Source organism: Thunnus albacares, chromosome 18 (genome assembly GCF_914725855.1).
Source record: "Thunnus albacares chromosome 18, fThuAlb1.1, whole genome shotgun sequence".
NCBI lineage: Eukaryota > Metazoa > Chordata > Actinopteri > Scombriformes > Scombridae > Thunnus > Thunnus albacares.
The window spans coordinates 17736389-17759177 of record NC_058123.1 but is presented as its reverse complement, the minus strand read 5'-3'; the positions used below and the strand labels follow the sequence as shown (position 1 = coordinate 17759177).

The 22789-nt window shown below is 40.2% G+C and overlaps 1 protein-coding gene across 3 annotated transcripts in view; it reads right to left on the bottom strand.

Moving 5' to 3' along the window:
• sh2d3ca (SH2 domain containing 3Ca) overlaps window positions 1-22789 on the bottom strand; it is a 59919-nt gene that overhangs the window by 15861 nt on the left and 21269 nt on the right. The gene's annotated exons all lie outside the window — the stretch shown is intronic.

The following is a 22789-nucleotide window of genomic DNA, read 5'->3' as shown; positions in this document are numbered from 1 at the left end:
GCAAATTGAAATGTCAGTGGGGCTCTATTTATGATACGGTTCAAGGAATAGGCTGACATCAGCGGGGACACGTTGACAGAGAGACCGAAATATGGATAGACAATAAGGAGCTGTGGAGGGAAAAAAAAAAAACTGTTTGACAAGGACAGACAAAGACACGGGAAACATCAACTTTATTATATTCTAACATATGAGGGTACAGACACACAAATAACCCAATCAAAATCTATCCCGTTTTAATATTGCATGGAAACTCCTTTCATGGCTTCAACTACAGAGATTCTCTGTGTGCAGTAGTCACAGACACACTGCTCTTGTAGAAAGAGGGGAAACAGAAAAGGTGAGAATAAAAGAAGTTCAGGAAAAAATGTGACTGCGGGACAAAGAGGGAAGACACAAAGGAACTGGATTCAATGGGAGACATATACAAAGACCAATATGATATTACTGGTATTTTTTACAATGACTAGGTGTACGACATTCTTATTCTCCCACTACGCTGAGTCCTTGGTTGCCATGGCAACATCAGCAAAGAAGAGTACAGCCTTCTGTCTTCTTTCAACTACATAGCAGAAACTCTACTTACTGTACATTATGCTACAAGTATTAGGCCTACCTCTACCAATACCTACATTACATTTACTTATATTAGATGCAAATTTAAGATGTATTAGATTACTGTTAGCACTACAACTGCCTCAATTGATGTTACTGCTACGATCAGTATTTTTACTCCAACTACCACTACAATTAGTAGCCTGATTTTCTTGCTACTACTTCTACTACTACTACTACTACTACTATAACCACTATGACTAATACTTGTTTGACTGTTTGCACTACAACTGCTATTACTACTATAAATATTGCTATAAATGCCTACTAGAACTACTATACTACCACTAACTGCTATACTTAGATTACTCTTAGTACTGCTATCATTTTAGTATTATAACTTCTATCGTTACTACAATTACAACTTGTGTCCATTATTTGCCCAATATAAAACACTGGTATAAAAAGACATATAACACTTTAAAAAGTGCTATATACTATGCTAATACTTCTACTACAGTACTACTTCTGCAGATAACATTAGCCTGCTACTGCAGTAAACTACATCCGCTACTGCTATAGGTAGTATTACTACGTTCACTACTCTTACTACTTCTGCTAGTACAGCTATTACTACTGTAACTGCAACTAATACTTTGACTACGGCAACTATTTTTGCCAAAAAAGCAAAAGCACTGAAAGGCAAGTCGAAAATCTTCCTTTGCCTTATTTACTATGCTTTGTACTTTCTGTGGGTTAAGTGGCAGAATATAAGGACCTTATTATATTTCACGAGAAAACTGTGTGTAGATTTATCAACACAACAGTCATACAGAGTAGCAAAGAGTCTCAAATCAAAACACAGAGACCAAAAAGATACACTGTGTGAACCAAGAGGAAGCCAGACAGACTGCAGAAACAGACGAATAAACAGGCGGACAAAACAGGCAGCGTACATAAAGACAAGACGGCAGACATCCAGGAAGGCACACAGGCAGACAGACAGACAACAGAAACTCATTAATGTAGACAGAGAGGCTGACACGCAGGAAGACAGGTAGCCCATTAGCAGATGAGAGAGTTTAGGCAATTTAGCAGCTGATGCAGGACTTTGGTTCCCCAGGGGAACGAAGAGAGGAAATGTGATTGGTGTGTGTGTGTGTGTGTGTGTGTGTGTGTGTGTGTGTGTGTGTGTGTATGTGTGTGTGTACATGCAGGATATGTGCATTCATCCATGTGTGTATACTTCATGGTAGGCACTAAAATGGATGGGGCTCTATTTTTGGTGCAAGCTGAGTTGGATGGATAGTAACACCAGGTTATAGAAGATAAAAGCAGGCTTAGACATATTCACTATAATAGTGAGTATGCAGTATAGTTAGAGTCACGGAACAGGCTACGGGGGGAAGTGGTACGTGTGAATATGAGTTATATGTACCAACGCAGTGTGATCTATCACCTAATTTACACCAATGCACTTGAGCCCTTTTTTCCCTCACAGCGGGCCAATTAGACGGTTTCGTCTCATGACATCATCACACCCTCTCTGAGTGAAGATCTGAGTGAAGTGAATTGCCACCACTATCACTCAACATCAGTAAGAGAAGAAACGGACCACCTAAAAGGAAAATAAATGAAAGGGATGATAATGGGGAGAAACTCTAAATATATGCACATATTTATACATATATTATACACACACAAATACTTTTTTTAGCACGTTGGCTGCTGTGTGTGTGTGTTCCTGCAGTTTTTGGATTTTGTTTTGTGGTCTGTTCCCTGAATTGGTTATTTCTATGTTTATTACTTTATCCAGTTTGCATATTTGCTGTTTAATTTTCAGCGCAAGTGTGCAAGATTTGAAAAACAATGTGACTAGTCACTGCTGCAAGATTCGACTGAAAGTAACCACTTTCTAACTAAATTAATGTCATTGCTGCATGTGGAAGCGCATGTTCGGTGATGTTAAATCAAGAAATATAAAAAGGTATTTGCAATGCACAACACAGTCGGGTAGAGTGTTAACTCTGGCGCATATCAGCGTGTTGTTATTTGTGGTTGAACTAGTTTTTTTTTTTGCTAATTCGTGTGGAAAAAGCACAAAGCCAAGTACCTTGAGTAATTTTTGAAGGGATGCAACTAAAAACAAACAACTCCGAAAGGGAAGGCATGAATGAGAAATGAAATGGAAGATAATTGCTGACAAGTATGAAAACCTGCAGGGGAAAAAAAATAGAGTCTTTTTACCAGCATGGATGCAAAGTTAAAAAAAAAAAAAAAAAAAAAGAAAAGAGAAATACTCCAGCTCACCAACAAAAGAGAGGAATGCATTCTAAACAGACTGGAGCACTTAGATCTAAGCTCATGTCAGAATGCACCTTCTTTCTTTTTCAGTTAGCGGGCTAGCCTCTAACCCCGTCGTCATGGTAACGCCTTAAGTGGTGGTGGCAGTGGGGGAGGAACGGGGGTTTGGATTTGGGCGGGGGGGGGGGGGGGGGGGAGATCCCACCTCCTGGTCATGTGCGCAGACACACACACACACACACACACAGCATACAGCAGTCAGAGGTCCAATTTTTTGAAGAACCTTACTATCCCTTGATCTGCTCTCTCCTCTCTCCGCTCTCACTTCCACTCTATTGCTCCTCTCTCTTTTGAGGAGATAGAGACCAGGATCATTGCACAGAGGCCCTTGAATCCTCCTATCTCCTATTACACACCCACACACACACACACACACACACACACACACACACACATAGGCCTGTACACATTGAAGAGGTTTATGTATATGTACGTGGCCGGTATCACCTCTCTCCAGACTGTTGTAATCCCTCTGTGCCCTCAAGCCTGATTTCCACTGTTGTATTCTCACTGGTTCACACGGGTATAATGGTGTTTAAGACATACGTAAAATGATATGAGCATTAAAGGGAGTGCTGGTAACATTAGACTTTTTATATTTAGCCTTCATGCTTTCTGAGCAAGGTGAGAGTGGCATTGAATCAAAGGTAATGAAACTGCTTTTGCAATGACGCAATAAAGAAAGCTCAGCGGTGCACTTGGTACGTCATGTTTTTAGTTCTTGGTAAACAGCAAGGAGGGAATATACTCTGCAATAGGTAATGGTTTGTACATATGTTTGGACCACGTTATCTACAGTCTAAATTGTTCAGATATTGCCTTTTTAAATGATGGCGCAGTAAGCGAAAATGGTGTATTGAAGAGAAGTTAAGTAAACTACTCATAACTCTCATGTAAAATGTCGAGTACATTCGAGTATAATCGCTCAGGTCCAAATAATTGCACCTGGCCCTTTTTGAACCAACTTTGATTGAGTTTTAACCCAATTTAAGCCTGGACCACAACAGCTTTTAATGAACCGGCTGTTCCCTATTAAAACATTTTTGAAATGTAGTGCTTAATAGCCTGGCATTTTTGTTGGAGAAACAGCCGTCTTTCAACTGTAAATTTTCTAGATTTCTAGTGATTAAATACATGTGGGAGTCAGATATCAGCGATACACTTCATTTTCACACATCAGCACATGCTGTGAAGTAGGACTGTAACTAACCATTATTTTCTTTATCCATTAATCTTCAGATTATTTTCTTGATTAATCGTTTTGTCTGTAAAATGTCTGAAAATAGAAAAACAATTACATTAAAATTTCTTAAATCTCAAAGTGATGTCTTTAAATGTCTTGTTTTGTCTGATCAACAGTCCAAAACACAAATATATGCAGTTTATTATCATGTATTAGCATGTTTTTGACATTTTTGCTTTAAAAAAAAAGTAGTTGAATTACTCCAAAAAAGGACAGAAGCACGGTTGCAATTTCAAGTTGAAGTACAATATTTTAAAAAAAAACAAAACAGAAATAATTCACTTCCTACTTCTCATATTTGCCATTAGCAGATGTAACCTTTCCCTTAACAGTGTAGGCCTGTGACATCATCGGCCTGAATGATGTAACTGTCTAATCATCTAACTCAATTGCTATTTGTTAGCTGTTGTTTCCCCCGACACCTCTACCTGATCTTGATGCTTGTTTTAATATAAAACTATAAGCTTGTAACTGCAGCGATGATTCTGTCCTTTACTGCAGTAACTCTGCTCTTAGGAGGTGAAGAACGCCGTTACTAATTACACCTCTTTCATTGATTAGCGCTGTCTGCCTGTGAAGCAGATGCAGACTTTATAACTCAACACGCACTGTTTCACATGATCTCATGAGAAAAAAACTCAAGAATAAAATTCATAAAACGAAATCTAACCAGCTGATTCATATGCTAGGGAATGGAGAGAAATTAAATGCAGAACTGTCCTTTTGGGCCAAAACAGGTTCGAGTTGAAATCGACTGTAAGAACAGTGTAGTCACAGAACGCTAAGATAGAAAAGCTATTTATGTTTTGCAGTATAGATTCCACTCTCATTTCACATGTCAGTATGCCTATGCACTTGTCACGAATGGGATATACCAGGCACTCAAAAAAAAAAAAACACAGATAAAAATAACAGTGCTTATGTCTCATATGATCAGACAGTATCAGCTACTCTCTTCAGAAAAAGAGAGAGAGAGAGAGAGAGAGCGACGACTGGTAGAAAGAGAGACGGAGAGGATATGAGACTGATAACTGTGACCTTCTACTGTCATTAAGAATGAGTGTCTCCTACGAAAACACACACACACACACACACACACACACACACACACACACAAACACACACAGGGCATTCACCCCTTGAGGCAGCTGGATGCGGCTATATATCTCACTACAGAAATACACACGCACACATACATACAGAGCACTGATGTGAGCTGTCAGTCAGTAGGGTGTCAGAGAAGAGACCCCCTGGATTGAGTGACAGCTGGAGGACGGGATATGACATAGAACTACACTCCCACTGAGACTGCAGGAAGCACAGTGCGGCTCTCAAAATTACACTCTCCTTCTGCTGTGCTTTTTTTTTTTTTGCTCTCTGCTGTCTCTCTATTTCTTTCACGTTTTTTTCCTGGGGTTTATTCTTCCCCTTCTTTTGACCTCTTCTCTGTCTTATAACTAAATATACTGTATATATTAACTCAAGACCTTTGTATGCATACAGTGACAAAACAAACATAAACAGGAGGATAAACTAACAATTACAGCCATGACAACACACACAAATACACTTATCTGGGATATATACATTCTTATACCAGAAAATGAGACTCTTTTTAGCAACCTCTGGACTCTATATATGTGTATATAGAGTACACAATGTTAAACAACCCAAGCAGTCAGCCTAGCAGACAAACAAATCCACATTTAAACCCAAATATCTAAACCCCTGTCAGAGTAGTGAACGAACCCAAAATGTCGCTTACAATTATCCTTCACACTATAGCGCTGTGTGAGCCACAACCACTGTACATCTCAGCATCGTTATCAAGTTAAACCAGATTGAACCAAGGAGTTTCTAGGGCTGTAGTCTGCTGGTCGACTGGTCGATTAGTTGGTCGATATGCTCTCGTCCGACTAAATTCTCATTGGTCGAATAATCTGCGTGTTATTTTCAAAAGGAGAAAAGTGCTACATCAATAGCTTTCCAGGAGTAATCCATTATTTCCTGCGGCGGGAGGGACAGACTAACAAGTTACCTGTGAAAACGGGGGTATATTCAAAACTTTGAACTCGCCCGACCTAATGGAGACTTCTGGGTCTAACTGTACTCAACGTTTACTGAACGTACTGAACGTTTACTGAATCTGTGTTACTCCATAATGATAACAACGAGAACCCCCGCCAGGCCAAAAAAAAAAAATTTTTTAATATTTGATATTCATTCGGAAATCGACAGCGTTTGGGAGTCTCTGTGCAGCGCTGTTCTCTGCAGAATCTAGACAGTATGTGTAATAACTATTAAAGCTCCTCCTACTGGTTTAAAGGGGACGTACCATGCACGTTTCAAGGTTTATATTTTTATTTTGGGGCTCTACTGGAATATCTTTGCATGATTTTCAGTCCAAAAACCTCCTTATTTATCTTATACTGGCCCTTTATGCAGCCCCCTCAGTTCAGCCTCTGTCTGAAACAGGCTGTTTTATCTCCTGTTTCTTTAAACACCCCCTTCCTGAGGAGCCCACACTGTTCTGCTTTTTGGCAGATTTCCGGCATCTCCGGAGGCTACATAAACAAATAGTAGGAGCAGGATTTCACTTCTTTTTCTCATTCTTTACTCGAAATAGAACCTTCTCAAATACATCTGTACACGTTCAAGCCGAAATATGCCAGTGGACGACGTGAACAACCCATAGAAAAACCTCAGCAACAAAGGTTATGGAACGGACGGCCGTTTGTGGGCGTGTGCAACAAGCTGACATCATCACGAGGAGGAAGTAGAGGTAACATTGCAAACAAAGCGTTGAGAGCAGGCTGAAGCTCTGGCTTTTGACTTGGAACTTTGACCATGCTTAACATAGACACACGACATTATAACAATATATAAATAACAGTCACAAAAGCATGATATGTCCCCTTTAAGACAATATGGCTGAAACATGTAAGATTATTATTATTTTCAATTTTATTTTGATTCATTCATTTATTCATTCAAGACCATGATTACATGATACAGAGTACAAACAATATACAAAACAAACAGGACAGAACAATATCTATGACTTCCTACTGTGTCTCTATATCATCAATGAAGTCGATAAGTAAAATCTCATCATAACCGATATGAATGAAGGCCACAATTAAATCAAAACGGTTATAAAAATGACTGTTCCTTTAACAAATCAATGCAAGTGTCTGCCTTCCTCTCAATGGACCTGACCCCTTTCTTTCTCTCTGTCCCTAGCTCACTCTGCCATTCATATTTTAATGTCTCTTCCTCTGTGATTCTCTTCCTTTCCTGCTTTTTTGTTTCTTTCAACGTGCCAAAACATTTCCTCTCTCTCTCTCTATTACTCTCTACCATTCTCTAATCAACCCGGTGAACAACATCTATCAGCGCTTTGATGAGAAGACCATTACTGAGAGTGTGTCTGCGTGTATCAGCGTGCATGTCATCGTGCCAAAAGATATATGCTGACAATCAGCTGCCTAAAGGGCTGAATGTCCTCTGTGTGTGTGTGTGTGTGTGTGTGTGTGTGTGAGACTGTATGCATGTGTGAGAGTGGTTTTGTGTATTATTATGTATGTATCCACACTACATACTGACACTCCTGTGAATTGAATTGTATCATTTCTGGCTCATTTATCTCAGTCTTTTAAAATCTGTTGTGTAGCGAGTGTTTGCACATGACAGTGCTGTCGGCGGCGATGAGAGAGAAAACAGAAAAAAAGTGAGCTAGACATCACAGAAACACACACAAAATAGATAAAAACCTTTTTTTTTTTTTAATCCTCACACACATGAACAAACAGAGAACACATACACATACACACACAGATATAAATACACATGGCACGCTGATATACACACAGTCACACACGCACACATACAGACACACACAGAGGAGCAGAGAAGATTTTAATGATGTTTGACTGTTAAATACGACTCCACACTGAACGCTTCTCCCTCGCCTCCTAACCCATGGTTTCTCTGCTAAACAGGCCTATAGGCTACTGTGTCTCTCTCTCTATCTCTCTCTCTCTCTCACACACACACACACACACACACACACAATCAGAATAGTAAAGGGAGTAAACATCCATTTCCCCAAAGCTTCTGCACAGACCCCTGTTCTCACAAATAAACACACACAACAAACAGAAACACAAAAATAGCAGGTACACAAAGAATATAAGACGCACGTGTGCACACGCCGTTAGAAATAAGCGCGCGCACAGGTTGAGATAGAGATGACAGGGCTCCGTTTTTCTAAAAAAAGGTACTGATAACATGTTCGGTTATTAAAGAAACAGCCTGGAGTGTTGATGTTACCCCGAGTACGATTCAGAAACTGATTAGAGATTACACAGATTCAATTAGACGTTTCTCTGGATGAAATTAGATAGCTTGCTTGAACCTAATTCAATTCAAATTAGTTTAATACTTCTGCTAATGACACAGCAATGTAGGCTCACACATTGCGCTGCTGTAATTAGATACACATATAAAAAGGTAATACAAACACATGCAGGGTTCTACAGCAGGGTGTAGATGACTTGAGGGGTCGAGTCTTTTCTGAACTGGAGAGACAGTTTGTTTGCTTTTTAAATTTGTATCTACTGTAAAATAAATGGAAACGCAATGTTTTCAAGCAGGACTGATTTAATTATGATGACTTAATAAGGAAAAGTAGCAATTAAATGCGATGAAAGGTGGATGAAAACAGATTTTTCAAATAAATGTTTACATGGCGGCACCTGATTCTGATTCTTTTATCCTGTGAAAACAGTCAAACAGATCCGTGCTCAGCTTTGTGAACATGTATTTTTCAGATAATCCGATGGGTTTATGTGGCTTTAGATGTAGTAAAAGTTCCCGAGCGATAAAAGAACACTTGACTGTTCGGTTCATCTTAAAAATTTAAAATTTGGAGGTCCATTGTTTCCACTGGACAGCAAAGATGGACATATTGCCGCCACCTGCTGTAGGTTACTGCTCCGGAAAGACCCACATCAAAAAGAGTGGCAGAAAAAAATAATTTACAGTGTGTGTGTGTGTGTGTGTGTGTGTGTGTGTGTGTGGCCAGAGGACACAAATGTGGGAAGCAGCAGTGCAATGTCTTCATGCCAGGTTTACAGAAGTAATAATAAAGCCTCTTTTGTTGATGTGATCCTTTTGGTTTCTCTACAAAATCTTCACATAACAATATCTAACAGAAATACTATCGTAGAAACAAATAAAATGATCTACATTTCCTTTGTTGACTTTAAAATATTAGCTGACAATTGCCAAAACTATTGCATCAAAAAAAAAAACATGTGACAGAGAAAATAATACACAAATGCAAATATCTTTGTTTGTAATATGGGAATAATTCCACTGTAAGAGATTCCAGTGACACAAGATGCCAACCACCACACATAAAATAAGACAGACACACATTCACACTACTCTCTTACTGTCGACTCAGCAATGCCACACCTATAGATGCTGTTGCTATGGTAACCCCATACTCTGCATGCCCCAGCTGGTGTTTCCCTGAGGAAGAAATGTATGTGGGTGTGTGTATGTATGTGTGTGTGTGTGTGTGTGTGTGTGACAGAGAGAGGTTAATGTGCCCCATGTGTGCTTTGCTCTGTCATGTGCAGTGGGGTGCACTGAAGAGGAAAACATGGCTGGTTGGGAGCAGTTATCATGGTATTCCATTGTGTGTATGATTGTGTTTGCGTGTGTGATCTTTTTTCCTATAGTTCAGGTATAAAATGATGATTCTGATTTAATTTCATTGAAGGTTGACAAAACTGTGAATGAGGATTAAATACTACTGAAACCTTTAGATTAACTCCACTGCCAAGAATTCACTACCCGAAATTTGAACTCTATCCAGATTCATTACAATCTGATAAGTGCAACCACAACAATAACTAAAAACAAAGTCAGGAGGCCACATCAGCCCATTCAATCACACTGTAACTGCTTTTTTTTTTTTTTTTTTTTTTTTTGCTATTTTCTTACAATGACTCATATTTTAAATTTGAACACATTACAGTGTGTGGTGACCTGGGATTCTGCCAACATGGCTGAGAGAGAGTGGGGCTTTTAGTAGACATGTTTTCAGTTTTGTTGACCATACCGTCACTCCACACAGGAAGCACATAGAGAACATTAATCCAGCACAAAATGTACAGATTTAGCAATAGTCTGTCTTCAAATCTATAACATAATAGCTAATTTACCATCGCTGTGACAGTGTGCTGCATTGTGTAGATTGCTTTCCATGTCGAATGAAGTAACAAGAGGTGCACTGTGTCTGATAAGGGGAACTAAAAATAAAAATGCCATGAGCTAATCAACAGCCTGACATGTGAGCAGAAATTTAAAGGGGACATAAGCTTGTTGTGATTTTCTATCATTTATATACTGTTATGATGTTAGATGTCTATGTTAAACATGGTATGTAAAAATACTGCCTTTGAGTCAAAAGCCTGGGCTCCAGCCCGCACTCTACTTCCTCATCAAACTGATGTCAGATGGTCGCGCATTCCCACAAACAGCCATCCGTTCCGTAGCCTTTGTTGCTAAAGTTGTTTCATGGGCTGGTCACATTGTCCGCCAGCGTATTTCAGATCAAATTTCGACTGGATCATGCACGGATGTATATGAGAAGTTGACATTTTGAATGAAGAACATGAAAAAGTGATGCTATCTGACTACTCCTGTTTGTATACGTAGCCTCTGGAACCGGCGGAGAGGCCAATCAGAAAAGAGTTGGCTCATCAGGAGGGGGGCCTTATAGAGACAGGAACCAAAACAGCCTGTTTCAGACAGAGGCTGAACTGAGGAGCTGCATGAATAGCCAGTATAAGATAAATGAGGAGTTTTTTAAACTATAAATAAAGAAAGATATTCCAGTAGCATCTCAGAATATAATATAGACCTGGAAATGTGCATTATATGTCCCCTTCAAGATATTTTGGAGCTTTCACACTCAAAATCAAACCTGCACATAATACAACTTTAATAAGGCTATTGATTTTTATTTGCCATATTTTTTGGGGGGACATCTTGGCCAACAATACACTTTCTACCAGCCAAAAACCAAACCACAGAGGGCAATTCAAACCCCAGTAGAGGCACAGACTTCTGCCCTCATTAAGAGCCAATGTCCATGAGGTACTCAGAGGACATTAATTCATGTTGATCACACAGTATGTTTGGATTTGTATCTGGTAGGGGCCCTGCCATTGTGTTTTTGTTAAAAAAAGCTGCTAACAGTTTAAGAGGTTTGACAGTTTACTTGTCATGTGACCTATGAGCCTTATAATACAGACACCATTGTGTGCCCACCCTACCACATTAATGCAGAATTCTTACGATAGTAATAATAATAATAAATAGAATAAGAGTTCCTCTTTCAAGATGTTGATTAACCCTGACTGGAGGACTGTGCTGTACCATCTTTCCTGGCTGACCAAAGATCAGAGTAATCAGAGAGAATCAAGGCTGTTCAATCACTGTATTTCTACCTGCTTTTCTGTGCCTCTCATACCTCACTTCTCCCTCAATGCTGTGCAATTTATAGACCGCTCCAATGTATACACACACACACACACACACACACACGTATGACTCATCAAAAGGCTTTCCTTTACATCACCGCTTTATTTTCCAACACTTTTCATCATTCATTCCTCCCCCCTACCGTGAGTGAGACAAACACTGCAGCCTTTTTTTTTTTTTTTCCTCCTTGCTTTTCTCTTGACATGTTGTGCTGTTTATATGAATATTTATCTTCCTTTGAACTTGTCTTGTTCTTTGTTTCCTGGTTGTCTCATCATTCTGTGACACGTCTATCTGTTTACGAGGTAGAGGTGGGAAAGATGGAGATAAGTAGGTGAAGGGACTGATCTGTCTCTGTCATCTCTTAACAGGCTTGGGAGGGTTACTTTTTGGATAGTTAAAAACCTAATCCACTTTTGGATTATCTCAATACCAAATATGAAAATAAAGACAAGAGAAAAGAAATGTCAATAAGATGACTTTTACTTAAGTGTATTCTGTAAGACAACAGAACTATGTAACCTTAGAATAGAAAAAAATCAAAAATGTGTCCTCTGCTCAGGGTATTTTTAAAGAAAAACTTGATTTTCATTCAACAAATTCAGGCAGTAGCCCACAGACCTATAATGAAAGTACACAACACATGATGTGCACTACAGAGAACATTCTCGGGGAAAGCCTCTGACGAAACAGTGCTTGGCCCGCTGGCTGTGTGAAGCTATCACACAGACATACTGTATGTCGCAGCAGGGAAAGACCTCCCATCGGGTGTTCGTGCCCACTCGACGAGAGCTTTGTCCTCCTTCGCAGCTCTTCTTTGAGGAACGGCGCTGGCAGACATACTGTATGTGCAGCGGCATCTTGGGCTTCACCGTGTCCTTTTATTTGGTTCCATCTGTGTGATACATCTGAGTTTTCTCTAACTCATGCACGTGCTTGGCGACCGGTGACGCGCTGTGAGCTCTGGATACGTTACGCACACACACAGTCATCTCAGTGGAGAGCTGTCATGTGCTCTACAAGCTGTCGTATACTCAAGCTCTCTTTTAACTTATCCGTACGAGTCTTTGGGACTGCCACAGTGCGTAACGACCGTCCCCGCCTCCTCTCCCAACATAAGTTCACTGTGTGTTAAGAGTGTGTACGTGCGCCTGCTGGGCACACCTGTGTGCGCCATGTGGTATCGTCCTCTACTAACATCATTGTGGATCAGTGAGTTATTTTGCCACATGTATTTTAGAATTGTAATCCTGCAAATAAACCCCATTTTCACTAAATGTATCAATGATCTGATAATAATCTGTCTTTTTTCTGTAACTTTAATGGAATAGTTACTTTTTTTTGGTATCCTAATTATGTAACGCCATGTATTCCCTTACTCCCCAAGCCTGTCTCTTAATTATCTTATTTATCCTGCCAACTATCTCTATTACCTTTTCTATTTCCTCTCCTCCATTAATTTATTCCTCCACTCAAATGGATCCTTTATCTCTTTTAGATTTAGTTAAATCACCTCACTTTCTCCTTCCATCTCCCCACTGCCAGTTCATCTCTCACTCGTATCCCTCCTCCTGCTGCTGCTGCTGCTCTAACCTGCCATCTCTCAACCACATTTCATCTCTTGTGCACTTTCTCTCACCAATCCACTCAGCCGGTCTGTCGGCATGGGTGTGTAGTTGTTTGTGTGTTGTGTGTTGATGTCGAACAGCAGAGGCATCACCTTGTTCCATCAGCGAAACAGAGAGGGAGAGAGAGAGAAGCAATGTATTACAGGGCGGAGGAGAGAGAGAGAGAGAATAGTGTATGTGAAAAATGAAGCATTTAAAAAACAATTCCTGAACAAGCAGTTAAATTTATATACATATATTTTCCCCTTTCTTTTGTCAGTCTCTGCTCAATTCATAGATCCTCAGCTCATTCCTTCATCATCTGATGATTTGTTGCTATTATTCAGAGATAAAGTACATACAAAATCCCAGGACCTTTATATTAAAGTCTCAATCTGGTTGCTCTTCTCTGACCTTAGCACCACTCAGCTCAAAGTAAAGAATATCCTCTTTTTGTCTTTGATTGAAACTGGAGCTGTTAGTGTCTATGACAACCAGGACCAGCTGGGACAGCCGACTGACACTCTGGGTAGTTTATTCACTCAGCGGGGAACGCAAACCTAATCTTTTTGTTTGGCGGCTCAGAAAAGAGCTTGTGATTGGTGGAGCTGAATGTCAGCAAACTGGAAAAATGATCATTTCTAAATATGACCTCATCATGACAAAGATGATAATTATGGTGTGTTAAGTCAGCGGCCACTCACGATAACAAACACCTTTGTCTGGCTTGGTCTCAATTTTTCTTCAGAAGGACACCACACACACACACACACAAACACACACACACTTACCCCTAAGGCCTGTGGCACTCACTGTCATCTTCTCTTCTCTAGGATGAACCAGTAATGGCTAATTTGTGGGCTTTTTGGGGTAAAAGGTCATCACACTGATTGATGGAAGGTCTAAAGACTCATCAATACTAACCTTCCTCTGTTAACACACATGCACACAAACACGCACACACACACATAAATCTAGGTCCAGACATGCGTGCGTGAATTTAAACATATATTGCAACCTATCAGACATACACTGATGCACCCACCCACACACACACACACACACACACACACACACACACACACACACACACACACACACACACACACACACATCCATTCCTATTTGCCATTTAATGGCGAGGCCAGTAACATTACCATCCATACTAGTACCATCTATCTTGACAGTGACAGGTGTGAAGAGAAAACCACAAACCCACAATGCATTTCTCCCATGCAGTTAAACAGGAAAGGGACCTGAAGGGAGGAAGCAGCAGATGAGGGACAGTGGGGGTTGGTGAAGAGGGGCAGCCTTGGATGGTTGAGATGAAAACGGAAATACGAACCTCTCATTGACTTGTGATTTTAAGAGAAATGCTATTGCAGAAAGCTGTTTATATGCTCAACAGCATCTTCTTATATTTGATGGAGGATTGTTTTTTCAGTAATAACAAAATAATAGCGCAGACAAAGACATATATTTCTACTTCTAATATATATTATATATATGAAATATACTTTTACTCTACTTTTTTTACCTCTTTACTTCAACAAAGACAGTGACCTCAGCTGTAGGCTTGTTACCATGGATACACACATATGGTGACACAGCATCTAATTAATTAATCAATGACTGACAGCAGAGGATTAATCAGCTTTGCTGCCTGAAATACTGCCAAGAAAAAGGATGTAAATACAAACATCAATACTCTCAGACAAACATAACTATAGCTTTGGATGTTTTTTTTTTTAAGTATTACATAATTACACTGAATTTGTGTATGTTAATAATGTTAATGATAGAAAATGCTGCATTGCCTACCCTGGTGTTAACGGATTAGGCTCAACTTTTAGCTTTAAACAAAATTCTGTGGGATCAAATCAGGATTGACTGTCTCTAGGTGAAAAAACTGCTCGCTTTCTCAGAGCATAAGGAAGTGACATAATCGTGTCCAAAGTCCCGGTAAAAAAAAACATTGTGATCACACAACTTTTATCACTTATTTTTATCAAGCCACTGTCTGTGGAGCAGCATAACAGGCTGTTGAGTTTTCCGATGAACATTTTAAAAATTCTCTGGATCTTCCATGTTTCCGCCCTTACATACTGTTCATATTCTGACCCTTCTCACATCTCATAATTAGTCTTTATACCAAAATTTTGAACCACAAATATATCTTTGATTCATAAATATCAGTCATTAATTAATTGGTGATTTATACTTTCAGAGAGCAGAGAGAGTGTATTCTTTTATTTGTTTATGAAGAAAAAACACTCACAATTCACAATCATACTATATGATGGTCTTTACATAAAACAGGGGAACATAACAGCCATAAAGATTTCAATGAATGTTATTGAATGTGAAGAATGCAACAACATTTTTGAATGCTGATTTTTGATTTTTTTAATAAATATGAGTCATATTTAACCCAGAACACTCACTATGTACAATACTGTGTATAAGCTGCACAAAAATTTAAAAAAAGGTTAAAATATTTCCCACTTTTGTATATTCTGGGCTACTTTAGGAAAAGTCATACAATTTCAGGCTACAAGAAAGGTGTTCAGGGTGTTTTTACTACTCTCAAATGTAAAAATGGGTCAAACTGAACATAAACAGTGTGTAAGTGTTAAAAGAATTGTTTGACATTCTAGGAAATCCCCTTATTCGCATTCTTGCCAAAAGTTAGATGAGAAGATCATCTAACTTTTAAGTCTATCCGTTCAATACAGCCAGGAGACGGTTAGCTTAGCTTAGTAAAAAGACTGGAAGCAGGGGGAAACAGTTGGCCAACATAGAAATTTCAAATTATAATTGTGTGAAAGAATATTTTACTGCCACTACAAATGAAAAAAAAAAAAAAAAGAGTGCCACATCATGAGAATCCATGATGTAAACACTCCTTTTAGATGTAAGGTCACAGCAGGGAAGTGTGTCATAGGCAAGTTTATCTGTTCGGTCACGATGACATCCGACTCCTTGCTGTGTCAGTACACACACACACACACACACACACACACACACACATAAATTTTGCCTAGTCACAGCACAAACAATGACCTATCGACTGAACTTGACAAACAAACAACGGCACAGGAAAGAGATGATGATGATGCAGCTGAAGGTGCTACTGTAGAGGACAGAAATAAAAAAAACAAAAAAAACAGGTGCAATAGGTAAACTAACAAGGAAAAAGAAGAGATAGGACAAAAGCAGAAAGGACGAGTGAAACAGAAAGGAAAAGAGAGGAAAAGATGCAAAAAAGTTTGAGGATAAAAGATGGGAGGAAAAGGAGAAAAGAGAGGAAAATGTAGAAAAAGGGAGTGGTGACTGTACATGATGAGATGGAAATGAGGAACAGTTTGATCCCATAGGAAGACCACAGATGCATATCAATCAGTTTTATCTCCCTATTACCAGCGCACACGCACATACACACACCCTTCCTCATCACCCCTGATCATTTAGACCGGCAGAAAGAAGCACGCCCTAGAGCTGTGATGCCATTGGCCAGCAATGATGTCATCTCTTCCTGGAGGTACAGCAGCGAGCTGTGCTATTGGCTGGCTGAGGCAGACAGTGGGAGAGCGCCGCTGAGGTATCAATTCCATTCATACAGAGGCAGCGGTGGAGTGTGTGTGTGTGTGTGTGTGTGTGTGTGTGTGTGCGTGTGTGCGTGGGCATGTGTGTGTGACCACTCCCCACTGAGGCATACAGGCAGAGCTATTAGGGCCGTGCCCATCATTCAGAGACACAGACAGTACCTGCTGGGATACTCCCTAATGGACACTCTCTCTGTCACACACACACACACACACACACACACACACACACACATTGGAATTACACTCATGCTTGCACAAATGCATACTATCAAATATGCAAGTAATCAAGCATGCACACACACCCTTGCACACACAGCTGATGGGGGTTGGGAGGGTTGAGATGGGTGTTGTCTCCTTGTTGTTACCGGGTTGTTGTCATGGTGATGCAGATGGAGCTTTTACTGCTAACTGGGACTCTCACTTTGCAGTAAACTACACACACACACACTGATAAACACACACATCTCTTTTCATACACATGCACACCTTCGAGAGCAGCCTTGCCCTCGCAACTGCTTTTAAGCACACAGGGTGAAAAAAAAAAAAAAAAAAAAAAAAGGAAAACAGAAAGGGACTCGCTTTCAGTGTCTGGGAGTGTGTGTGTGTGTGTGTGTGTGTGTGTGTGTGTGTGTGTAAAGGTGTGAGTGTAAACACTCCCATGAGAGACACTAGACACGTTCTGCTCGTGGGAAATTAGCCTGTGATAGCCTGTTACAAAGTGCTGCGTGTTCACTCTCCTTCCTCTCTTTCCTCCTTACATGTTTTACACTCCCCTCCCCCTCATACTACCCACACCTCCCACTCCCCACCCCGACGCCCCTTTTTTTAGAGTATGATGTCACTCGCAGGTTTGTGATTGCCAGCGTAGCTGCTGGGATTTGTTCCAAGGCTTCACGTGTGAACACAAGATGCAAACCAGCCCTGAATCTCATTTGACCTGTAGCTGCATTTTTATGTGAAAAATCTAACATGCGCACTGCATATAGATACAAATCCGGATCCAACGTACTGAAAGCCATCTCATGAAGCGTGATAATACACTTCTAGATGTACTGATACAGAAAAATAATTGCCTTGCTGGAGGATGTTCTTTGCCTCTGCCTTGTCCATTATTCTCTTATATCTGGACTCTTCTATTGCTTACTTATTACATACAGTAGATATGATAACTGCTATCTATCGACACAGTCTCTTCATCTGTCTCCCTGTTTCTTTCTGCTAAAACTAATCACTTTAACCAAATTATTATGGATGAGTTATAGAATGTGTTCCCACACATGATCTGTGCGTCCGCGCTGCATGAATTCTATCTTATTAGGAGAAGTGTTCATCTAATTTGAATGGAATTACGTCCAACAAAGCGATCAAATTCCAGTCAACTGAATCCATTTAATCTCTAATCAGCATCTGTATCTGGTTCATGTCAACACCCTAATCTGTTTCATTGATAACTAAAACCGTTATCAGCACCGTTAGCAAGATAAAACTCTGTCTTCTCTATCTGTGTGTGTGCACTTGTGTTTAACTTGTGCATCTGCACTAGTCCTGAAACAATTGGTCAATATCTCAACTGACTGAAGTTAAAACGATTTGACAAATGCAAATTAAATACAGATTTTTACCTTATATACTAAACGGATTATATCAATATTTTAAAAAAAAAACTAATCTATAGACCCGTGCATTCATGCATGTGTAGGCATGTGCACATACATGAGTGAATGTCTGTGGGTGTGAGCGAGAGAGGGCGAGCGAGTGTGTTCATTGCCATTCTCAGCTGCTCTCTGCAAATCATCCAGAGACGCTTTAACAGCCCTGGGTCTTTTCATAAAGGAAAATGACGCATTAAAAACTCCACAGAGGTCTAAGGCCTTCCGTAACTCAAACATGCTTTACCCAGTGGGATTTATTACAAATTAGAAAAAAAAAAAAAAAAAAAAACACTGACATGGAGAGCTAGAAAGCCTTACCCTGAAGAAAAAAAACAATCTCCCTGACAAGATGGACTCTAAATGAAAAAATGAATCATTTGGAAAAAAGGGCAGTGCTGGATGGTGGAGCTTATCACTGGATTTCAAAGTTGAAAACAAAAACTTCATCATAATATTTACTCTCTCGCTAGCGTCATTTCAATGCCTTAATTGTGTATCACTCCAAACCAGAAAGCGCTACTTTTTATATCAAACAATGGGCATGAAAAACATGAGAGCGCAGATGCCCGTTGCTGAAACGGCTATTTGTTTCATTTTGGTAGAACTTTAAAGCCGTCTGTGATCCAATAGCCTCTGCCTTCTCGGAGGTCAGCGGAGGTCAAAAGATGAAGGGAACAAACAATTGCCGACCTCCTGCTCCAAATCCCTTCACTATGCCACACTCCCTGTCAGCTGTGTCTTTCCCAGCACATGTGAGCGCAGTGTGTGTGTGTGTGTGTGTGTATCCACAGTGACAGACTAGTGGAGAGACTTCAGAGGGCTGATTCAACACACAGCACACACACACATACACATACGCTCTGCTCAGCCTCGTACATCACTTCTGAAAGTTTGCTTGTAAAACCGACACACATTTGACTTCATTCATCTTAAAACTCTACATTAGGGTTTGTGAATGAATGATCTAGCGGTAAAAGAGGAGGGGGAGGGGAGGGGAGAGACTACTCTTATTCTCAATCAATGGTGAAGAAAGTGGGTTCAATAAATAAACTTCGCTAACAGCCAATCAACTTATGCTCAGTGATGAAATTACATCCATAGATCATTTTCTTCACTTAACATCTGTACTTTCAGCATCCATTCCTCCGTTCAAGTCAAGCCTTCATCATTAACGGACCTGTGAGGCAATGTTTGCTATTTTTTTTAGCATGTACCACCGACTCAAACAAGCCGAAATAAAACCCTGAAAAATCTAGTGAACAGAATGAAGTATAATAAAGTACAACATAGACTGTGATTGCAGGATCTAAAGGAAAAGGCACTAAAAAAAGAGATGAAAACGCATATAAATATTCACTAAAGTAATTAGGTCTTCACCTTAAATGCTGAGAGAGAAGAGGATAATTATAATATTGAGTTAAAGGGCATTTTCATCTTCACCTGCAGATATTCTTTAGAATAATCTCTCTCCTCCACTAACCTCTGTTTAAAAGAGTCTAGACTATTAAATGCACAGCAGCGTTCGCCATAGGTTTATGTTCTTATGTTACTCTATTTTAAAGCTTCCCTCTATCATGTCAGGGAAGAGAGCAGATGATTACATGAAGCACTGAGCTGGAAAAGCTCTGTGATCCCAGCCTGCAGCTAAAAGTCATGATATGAAGAGACTTTCTTTTGCATTTTCACTTGTTTGAACGATGAGCATGTTATGCGCTTGAGTTTGCTGAACCATACAGCGCCCGAAGACACATTTCTACTAAACAGCCTGCGCTGTACAGTGCTCACACATAAAAACGGCTAGTATTAAACAGCAGTACTTATAACTCTCACTAATGCCGTTACCTGATTACTCTAAAGCCTGTAATATCTCATTAGGAACTGAGGGATACTTTAATGTACTTGCTTGGTAAAATTATTTGATAGGAAGGCTCAATGAACCCTATGTCAACACATCTGTTATATCTTTTCAGAAATCAAAGCACTTTTCCCAACTTTTGGAGTAAGCTGCCTAATAGTGGCCTGCAGCTGAAGGGCCCCTTAACTGTTCGTGTTTTCTTTGACCTCCTGAGCCAAGTTGAAGATTAAAAGAGACCCTGAGCGCAATTTGTCAGAAGGACAAAGAGCTTCTGAAGAGCGAGATAATAGTGGACTCTTTAGTGTGCAAAAAAAGCAAACTTCCTGTCACTGCTTCACAGTTAAAAAAAAAAAAAAAAAGCCTTCAAGCAAAGGCAATAAATTATATATAAATCTGGACTTTTTTTTTTTTTTTTTTTTGCTGCTTTGTTCTTGGCAGATCAGTTTTACAGAAGTCAGCTGGTTAGGCGAAGAGCCGCAGGTCTTTATTGCAATTTGGGCTTAAAAACTCCAACACACATAATCAAGGTAGGCAACACCCACTAACTACTACTGAATAACATTGCATGCACAACTTTATCCACTATTTTGGTGAGCGCAGCAAAGCTCTTTGACAGGATTGGACAAACTGCTAAAACAGAATAAGTCTAATCGTTGCTGTATCCAGGTATCTCTGCCCTCATGACCCAACAGCAGACAGTTGTTGTGACCAAAACGCGTTGCTTGGTTTGTATAGTTTGGTTCTTATGATTGGTGACATAGTCCAACAATGGTGAATGATATTTAGTATTTTTACATTTTGGAGGAAATGAGTTGAAATCATATATCACAAGCATAATTTCAACTTTTCAACTTTTGACTGAATAAAACCAAGATATCTCCCCCGGTGGTCTGGTTTCAACACCAACACCCTCAACATCAACACCCTCCATCAGAAATGAATGACATCCGCTCTCCGTTAATCTGACAGTGCGTGAAGTTGTGCACACAGTGTAGCTCCTTACCCTCAACCGCATTTCCCTGCTTAATAGCATCTCTATTGTTCGCATTAAGATGATCCAGGACAAAACAGAAGTCAACAGCACCGTTCATTTGTTCAAACATCTTGCGGTCCTGTCAATAATGACAGTTCTCTGTCAGAAGCAGAAGTAGCAGGATGTTGTTACGGCGGCGCAAACTCACTTAGGGAGGTTGGCATGGATGGCTGAGCATACAGTACGAGGCATCTGACTTTGACATCCATTCTCTACTAACGGTTGCAGAAATGTTACTTTAAACCATGACCGCAATCAAACAACAACAACAACAACAACCAAACCTTAGAGGCGGCAGATCAATAAATGCTCATATGAAAAGTTTTTGTGAGGATCAAACACTCAACAGTGTTCAAAAAGCACAAACAATGTCCTGCTGATAGGGGCAGAAAATGCTCATCAATTCGGAAGGCAATGACAAAATCAAAGAGAGGTTGTAAACGTCGAACAAACTCGTATAAAGAAGTCGATCTACAGAACTGTTCATCAGTGACACTGACTATGAACCAGCGACTCAAATGAAAGATTTGTTGATTTGATGTTTGGTAGAAGAGTTGAGAACAGAGAAATGTGAATAGAGAACAATTCTCAAGGTGGACCGGTGCATCACACATACACGTGTGGACATATACACATAGCTGTGAGCAGCACGGTGGCTGAATGATTAGCACTGTTGCCTCGCAGCGAGAAGGTCCCAGGTTCAAAACACCAGCCATCCCAGGTCCTTTCTGTGTGGAGTTGGCATGTTCTCCCCGTGTTTGCGTGGGTTTATGCTGGGCGCTCCAGTTTCCTCCCATCATCAAAGACATGTATATTAGGGTTAATACTCCTGTCAGTACCCCTGACTAAGGCACTGGCAACAAGAACTGGAGTTGGTCAAATACAGAGCATCAATTTCCCCACAGGGATCAATGAAGTTCTTCTTCTTCTTCTTCGTCTTCATACAAACACACACACAGGCTTCTTCCTCATTACTGCCAAAAACATCACAGTGCTCTAATGAGGATACGGACTCTGGAACAAGGCAATCTTGACACACACACACACACACACACACACACACACGCACAGCTGCCCTTCACACTATGAGCCCGCAGGGTGTGACAGGCAGGCACGCCAAAAGAGGATTTGTGGTGAAAAGCTTTGGGGAGGAGGGCGAGAGGGTGAGAGAGATAGGAGGAGTGGAGAAGAGGGGATTACATGGTGAATATTTCAATACTAAAACATACCAATTGGCTTGGGCTCCCTTTCTGGCTTGGACAGACTGATACACACACACACACACATAAAAGCATTAGCAAGGCCGTATCTC